Raw genomic sequence first — 8906 nt, 5'->3', positions numbered from 1 at the left:
TTTTTTGAGCTCAACATGAGGGTTTTGTTTAACCCCACTCTTTTGGATTTAAAGCGCTTATATAGGATCGAGGTTAAATAAAAAAATCGCTTTTGACGGCGCGCCTGTGTGTTTGCACCTTCCAAATGGGTTTTCGTATGTTAAGCCACGGCTGGTCTCAATGCGCGCGCGGCGCGCGCATTGAGACCAGCCGTGGTTAAGCAGATACGTGTGAAAAGGTAGGAACGCATATTTACAATTCGTCCCCATTACTGAGGACGACGACACCCCATTTTTAGCACTTTCGTTCAGCAACCGGTGACGCGAGAGCAGCGGCAATGTACATCATTTTTAGATTTGAAGCAAAAACAAAAAAAAAGGGTTCTTTGAATGCGCATTTTGTGGCCAGATAACCTCTTTATAGAATAAATAAAGGAAAAACCCACATAACATTGGTGACATTATAAACGCTGTCCAGAACTAAAGGGATTCACTTATTCTAGGGTAACATGGTCAATATAAATGTTATGATTGGGATTGGGTTATAAGAAGAATATGATGAATGTGATATCCTTAGTCACGATAGCACACATTGTTCATTCTAGTAGCATCACCATCATTTTACCCCCGTTGAAGTTTTCATTTCTTCTTTTCGGCAGTACTCATTGCATTTATATCTATAATTTGTTTTGTTTCAGTAATTTAGTATATTTTTCCTTGTTAACGGCTTTTTACTGTACTTCTTTACTTTCTAGTGGGAATCCCCTCCCATTTAGAGCATTGTATGTTGAATAAATTTTCTTCCCGAATGGTTCGGATTCTGTGTTTTAGATATAATAGTTTTTCAATGCCTAGCTTTTGCACTAAGGATAATATACACGATGAATCTCTACCCGTACTGAGCCTAAAGCACTCTCCTTACTTCGAGACAAGAAGAAGTGAAGGTGTGTTCGCTCGATATTGATGTGATAAACATCCAATCTCCTTTTTTTCCTATCCTGCCCGTACCTCCCTAAACCTAGTTTCCGCATTTGTGCGAGGTCTCCCAGTTCTATTTATTTACCCTCCGAGCTCTCCTCTCCTTTGTATACCTTACACGAGCTCCCTTATCACCGGCGCCCTTATCCTTGCAGCGCCTAACGGCCCTCTTCCTGCCAAGTCTTCCCGCCTATAACTACCCAATGATCCCCTTCCTGTCCCCCAGACGAGTTCCTGGACTTGCAGTTCCAAATTGACACTTTTTCTTTATTTTTTATTCATATGCAGGGAAAAATATTCGCTCGGCCTTTCTCTGCATTATTTTCGTGTTTTTTTTTCTCTCTCTTTTCTTGTCTGCTAAAGTTTCTTGAAAAGACTCCAAGCAGTCCCTCGATCCCCACTCCCCTATCTTATATCACCCACCCCCGAGATCCGGGTTAGAAAAACGAGGGTGACTGGTATTTCCAATATACACGTCCACTGTAGCTGATTCTCTCGCTACGTCTTCTACTGCAACCTCTGCTACTTTTTCGAGTTAACTGCACCCTTCATTTTTTCTGGATGGTAAAAGTCGATCAGCAAAAGATATTTCCTTTATGCCTTAGCAAGCCCACCCGCTTCGTGCGTTGTTTTCCCGCGGCGACCATGCTATGGGACCTCTCGCCTGATCCAGAGGAGACCACCGCCACATACAGAGCCCGAATGTCATCGTGTTCTTACTCTCTGGTTGATCGCTTGCGGAAATACTTAGACACCTTCGTATCCAGCCTTTGAAGGTAGCTTTTCTTCTCGCTTTAATCCTTTGCGAGTTTATATTTGTCCCTTACACGCTGTACTTGATACAAGCTTTGCACCCAAGATTGCTTCCCGGTGCTTTGATCTGCATGTTTTCGTTGGCCCTCGCATTCTGCCACGCATTTTAACGAGCCGAGATTGCTTAGACATCTTTTATTCGTGAGACGATTTCAGAATATTGTAAGCACATGCTGGTGGGAATAGTTAAAACTCCCTGTGGGTAGCCCATATATACTTCTAAAGTATTTTTGCGCTCGGAGTGAGGGAACAACTTTGTATTTATTTAAGTTATTTATTTCACAATTTATCTATTATTTTGTTTATTGATTGATTGGTTGATTTACATATACTGCTAGCTGTGGCATGATTAAGGGACTCTGATATATGCTAAAAGCATGTTCGTAAAAATCAGAATCAGAACAAAACAATGCACTTAATCACAACTCTGACACAAACTGCGCAGTATGAAGATATAGGCTAGGAAAATATATTACCGAATGAATTAAACAACTCCAGCGCACAACACCACAAATGACTAAAGGTGCGCGATAACATTACGGGAAGCTTGAACAACGCCCTAGGTTGTGCAGTGGGCACTTCGTGAGCAAATTACATAGAGAAGGCGGGCGCTTGCGAAAGCTTGCCAGAAAAACAAGATTGCAAGCTTTTAACTCCCAGCAACACTTCTTCTCTTTTATGGTCCTATCGATTATCAATTTACCTTTAATGTCTTGGGCTACTCCAAAGCTTGATTTACCGGAGCTTCGGAATCTTGCGAAACTCTTATTACCGCTGTTGGTTTCTCCAAAAGCTCTAAGCTTACTTGTAAAAGTAAACAGCTGTGAAGGGAAAGTAACGCGTTCATGAGCAGCAAGAATGTTTGGTCGGATGTGTTGGTAGGAATTAGACGGGAGGGAAAGAAACATTTTCCTGAGCACTTCTTTATTTGTGACGGGCTCACCGAGCTAGGATTCGTGCCCAAAAGAGAAAATAAGTGAGCACACGATTGAGTAGAGACAACAGTCTGGACGTACCAGGTCGTTTTTCAGCGGTTATTTTTCCGAAGGTGTCTTCTGAGTTGAAAGTGAACGAAATAAGAATTAAAAATACGCTATCCCAGCTACAAACGACCCATTGAAACACCCTCAGAACTTAGCGTCTACGAAACATATATCCACCTAAACGAAAATTCTTAAGAAGAGCAACTCAAGTTAGAGATCTTAGCCAACATTTACTTTATGGTCTGATCTTTTGTAGTTGCTTTTTCTTTTGTACTGCAAATTTAATGCGTCAAAGCGGCGGAACCATAATTCACAGAAAGGTCATTAGCTCCTATGACAGCTCCAATTTTTCCTATATTTCGGAGTTTTGTTCTTGGTGTATCTCTCTGTCACTCGCGGCTATATAAAAGCTATTGCTAACAACGAACCACACTGCCGGTGACAAATACACACGCAACAGAACAATATACGTTCTTGGCATCCTTACCACTATCGTTAAGGATGCGAACAGCAGCCGGGCGCTTTTTCCAATTTTCTAGCAAGAACTTGCACGTGTCTTTTCACATATAGATAAATCACATTAGGCGCCCTGAACTTGTTCCTCGGTGCTGTCTTTCTTAGTGTCAAGTTGCAGTACTTATTTCACGTGCCCGTCGTCTTGTTACCGCATTCTCGACGCTTTAGTCTGGCATGTTCCTTCGAATAGCTGTGAAAGTGTATGGGTGTATTTCCTATTTCTTTTTGTTGCAATACAAATTGCTGCTAAAAGCATATTGAAGCTCAATAGAACTATTTCTGAGAAAATATTAATGACAAACTTCAACGACCTTAGATATGAAAAGATGAAGGACATGTAACTATTTTCGTATCACTGCTTGAATGGCAAGACTCACTTTAAATACTTTACTACTGTTACAATATAAATACACTATGTACTGGTTGAAATACTGGCCGACCTTGATTTGGCTCCTACTTTTCGCTTTACCTAAAATTTCAAATTCATGGCAGGTATTTAAAAACCTATGGCACAATTTCTCTTGAGTTCTTTTAGGGTTCCAAATTCCTGTACCCGGTTTCCACGTAAAATCTTCTTCTTTAGTGCTTAGTTCTGAGGAACCTAATAGAGAGAATTTCCTTACACTTTCCAGGTGCTCTCAGGTGCTTGCGTCTTCGTCTTTATGGGCATTGCGCAAGCTTAGTTCTTCCTGTTCATCGTGCTTAATTATCCAAATCAGATGCTTCATAGCAGTGAAGTCCAATCATTACATCTTGCCGTTTTCGACCTCCTCGCCTTCCTCTTTTTATTCTTTTTGTCCTCCTTCTCCGACGACGTCACAAAGCTACTCAATAAAGATGGACCAATATTTCCACAACTGAAGCAGAAAAATGACTCTCATGAACATCATCGCAGTACACACACACACATACACGTATATATATATATATATATATATATATATATATATATATATATATATATTTATATTTCTTTTGAGGATCATACATTAGCTATACAGTGGCATTACAGATGGACGTAATAAATTAATAAGCACAATCAAAACACCGACGTACGACTAAGATATATAAACCCTATGCAAGTCGTCGTACTAGCAGCGAAAAATAATTGAAAAGGTTCCGTAACGATACGGTATTTACCTAGACTGTCATGTCCTCAAGGTTCTGGTTCTATACTAACAATAACACGTAGTTAATATGGAGTTTAAATACGCTTTCTTGAGTGACGTTAGAAATGAGCAAGTGCCACACAAACATACATTAGCTATGTATTTCTGTGATTAATTTTTGTACTGCACCAAAATTAAGCTTACTAGTTTCCGCGGTAAATGCAACAAAAATATTTACTAGGCCGTCCAAGCTCGCAGTGAATGCCAGCGCACAGTTCATTGGCAATAAGAGTAGGATTCAACCTTTCCTGGGACATTATAATTGAAAATTTGAATATGTTTTCAAGGACGTGCACAATTAATGACCCGCATGATGACTCCAGACTCATCAATGCCTCGGCCCCTAATTTGGGTAACATCCCGTTCTTTTATCAAGAAAAGAACACGTCTGCCGCAGCAAGCGTGATCTCGCCCTTCTGTGTGCGGTAACTCTCCTCTTCGGTGTTACTCCGTACTGCTGATGTTACTCCTTACTCCGTACCCCTACTCCCTACCCTGACTTTTTACCCTTGCTCCCTATCCTTAATACTGGCTCCACTCGGACGTGACCACAGTTTCGGTATCTGCTTCCTCGACCTGAGTGTCTGATATTCACATGCCAAAATATTGAAGCCATTGTTTACAAGTTGCTGTAGGATTGCCCAGCATTGAAGCCTACAAGAATCCGTAACCTGACACTGGCCAGTCTTTCACCGAACAAGAACCACAACATCGCTCTCTCCAGGACTTTGTAAAATCAGCAAACTTTTGTTTTATTTACACATGTTTCAACATTTGTCACATGCCCCATCCATGTCGAGGGGCAATAAATATCGCTTTTACACAAAACAGCACTAACGTATGACGAAAAATCTTTTCCCCTTTATATTGTTGCAATTAGATATTTATGATTTGTACCGTACGCTGCGATTAAGAGCGGCGAATTGTCCGTGCACCTCACTCGTTTATTGCAGCGGTGAAGCTTAGTGACACAGCTTCTGTAAGCTTTGTTCTGTTCCTGTGTATGATTTTATAGTCGTCATTTCCTTTAACATAATAAAAAGACTATCGCATCCACTTATTTCTGATGAACCTTGTAAAGATCGATAATCGCTTGTGTGTGCGAAGGCATTGAATTCTGCTGGCAAAATTCACGTCCACTTATGTTTACGGAAAGGACCAGAATACAAGGCAGCTATGCTGAAATGATGTGAATAGAAACGTCCTGCTGCCTGCTAATACCACAGAAGTCTAAGTTTAAAAAAACCAAGTTGAAATGCTCATGAAAAAGAAAAGAAAACAACGCAAAACTAAAAATTCTTATGTACTCGAAGACTGCTCAAAATTATTCACGTTTGATAAAGAATGGCAATTAACGTATTGGCTGCACTACATGCCTTAAGCGGAATACAATGGAACCTGGTTCTGAAGCAGTGCTTTTAGGTGCATATCCGAAAACTGCAGCTTTCCATTGTTTCTTCGTACTGCAAAGCTTGCGATTGCAATACGCAATTGTGCAAGGCGTAAGAGGCTTCGGCAATGATGCAAGAAACAGGGCAAAGCAAGCATTGAAGTTCTAGAAGGTGCGGACGGGGTGCCTTTAACAAGCGTGCCTCACTAGCTACACCACCTTCGGCCACAAAACATATATGCCTAGAGAAGTGTGTGAAAGGTAATGTGGCTAGTAAATACTCCTGCGCATCGCAGGTTTGCTAGATATCCTGTACTATACGACGAGGGGCTTCTCTGACGTTATTGTGAGGCTAGACTTCGCACTGCAGCCGCTATTAGCAATCCTTTGTATGTGTGCGTGAATGGCGCCTGCCATTCAATCGCACTTTTACGGTCGGCAATAGATTTTCTACATTTCATATAGTCATGCCAGAATATTCGTTTACGTACTTTCTTACTTGACATGTTAGATCGGCACCTTGAATATCACTCTACTTACATATGTATTAACGAGGTTAGAGCGACAAAAGTTACTCTCTTTAGAAACCGGATGTGGCGAATATTCCACACAAATGAGACATGGTCTAACTGCGCGAAAAACACAAATAGGCAGGCTAGAAGTGAGACAAAGTGAGGCGCTGTTAGACGATGTCTCATTTGTATTCAAACCAACTCGCCCAGTTTTATGTCTATCAATTCAAATGAAGGGCTCTAAAATGCTCAGTATACTCGAGCAACGGCCCTTTCGGGAGGCTTCTTACATGATGATCTGCATTCAAACTGAGCAAAGTTAGCTGTTATGGGGGCTGCCGGCGGCTTCACAGCTATGTCAACTGAAGCGCATACAGCGTGTTCAGGTTGATGAATTGGCCTTTAAGCAGAAGGTAGTGTCTATGGTCGTAATCCACGCAGCCTTTTCTGCAGTAAACATAGGTAACCTGCTCTTTATGAATTGCGAGCAGAGCTACAGAAAAATTAAATGTAGTAACAAGATGATCATAGACGCTTGTAGACCATGCAGTGCGATGTCTTACTCGTTCCATTTGGCGCAGTACAAAGCGTCAGGTTAGCGAGGTGGTTTGCACACACTACGAACCAGTCCACAGCTTAGCAATTCTGGTTCTGTTTTTTAAAGCATCTCGGATAGGGCTTGAATGCAAATTTCAACGACTAAGAATGGGTATTTAAAGGTTTAGGCTCAATAAACTTCCTCACGCTACTTGGGACGTCACCACAAGCTAGAATTTATGCGCTGGAGATCACATGTGTCCTAAATCAACAGTGTACCTCCAAAGAAAAATTTATGAGCTCGAAGTCTTCGCAGCTCCCGAACATGCAATCTAAGCAGAGTAATTTTTCGGCTTGCAAAGAAACGTAGAAACCAGATGTGTAAGTTAGAGCAAACGCTTGAATGAGCATTCTAGTCTGAACTCGGTCGAGTTCTACGACATTACAAAAGGGTTTGAAAGTGAAAGTTAACCATTTACTGCAATGCTTTTGCAGATGTAAATTAGGTATAGTAGTCACGGGCATTGACGTTTACATGGACTACATGCACCTAGAGAAAAAAATATCAATGGCAATTACCATTTTACTTCCCAGGGAAAAATCTTCACCTTCCATCGCGTGAATGCATAGCGTGGTCGGAAACTGTTGATGAGCCCTCCTCGTTCTCTACCCCCCCCCCCCCCCCCCCCCCACTGTGTTTTTCTCGTAGACAGTACTTTAAATTCGAGGGGCACCAGGAAACGTAAGTTCCAAAGATGAGTTCGAGAAAATGCCGCTGCCAATACAATAGTAGTGCTTCCTCGTGGAGCTGTAGGCTTTGCCTCTAGTTCGCATTCCATGATTAGTGTGTCGAGCGAAAGCCATTTACTCTGGTTAAAGGAAGGCGTAAGGTAGAGCCTAGTATTCAAATGAGTTCGCGAAACAGCCGCGGGAAAACTTCTCCCGAACTCCTGAACGAATTATCAGGGCGGGCGAAAACCCGTAGCCCTCGCACCATCACTTGTTAAGGTAAATGCTGCGAGCGCTGCCGGCTTCGACTAAAAGGCCACTCTACATTAAAGTTTCCCGAATCAAAACCTTGGCCCTTCCTAAAAAGTGGTCGACCTTAGTTTCCTTTAAATTATTGAGAAAGTCACAGCAGAAAGCACAGAATTACTCATATATTTAAAAAGCACATTTTGAAGCCAGCTCTTTCTCGCGCTGTAAGCCCCAGTCTGTTGAGCCCTACGCTCTTATTTTATTTTTGCAAGAAAAGTTTAATGCCATTAATGTATTTTCTTACTACCTGGAAAACTCTCGTGGTGTTGTTTCGTGTGGTTTGGAATGCATTCATTTCTAATCAATCTGCAGTAGTTGCAGGTGTGCACCCTGTATAACACTATTTCAAGTAAAGCAGAATGCTCGTACGCCGTCATACGAGTGTCTATGAGTGTTCATCTTTACAAGAAAACCGCTTCCGGATGAAAATATGCACAAAAAAGAGTGTTATTTTCATTTTGGTTTCGTATTTTCGTTATTTTCATATCTTTGTTTCCTTTGAAATTCATAAAAAATACGGAAACCTATACCACAGGTAAGCGAGTTATCATCAAGGTGAGTACAAGTTTGTTGCTCGTGACACAATCCAGCCGAAGCCGTCTTCATAGGTCGGCCTCAAATCTTGCACAACAGATTAAAGAAGGAGTAAGGAGCGTGAATAGAGTAGTTTGGTTTAGTCTATGGTGTTCAACGTCACATAGCGACTCAGGCAATGAGCGGCGCGTTAGTGCCTCTGAGGACTCAACACATTTCGACCACTTGGCCGTTCTTTAAGGTGCACTGACACTGAACAGCACACGGGCGCCTAGCTTTTCGCCTCCATAGAAAAGTGGCCGCTGCGGTTAAGATTTGATCCCGCATCCTTGCGTAAAGCAGTGGAGCACCCCAACCAAAGCACCACCGCTACGGCGGTGGCGTGAACATTGTTTACAGTTCAGGAAAGCATGATTGCATTGTATATTGTGAATAAGGCAGCGCTGTTTACTAGAAG

This window comes from Amblyomma maculatum, chromosome 1 (genome assembly GCF_055883805.1).
Source record: "Amblyomma maculatum isolate TAMU_Amacu chromosome 1, ASM5588380v1, whole genome shotgun sequence".
Classification (NCBI taxonomy): Eukaryota; Metazoa; Arthropoda; class Arachnida; order Ixodida; family Ixodidae; genus Amblyomma; species Amblyomma maculatum.
Note: the sequence above shows the minus strand (reverse complement) of the source record.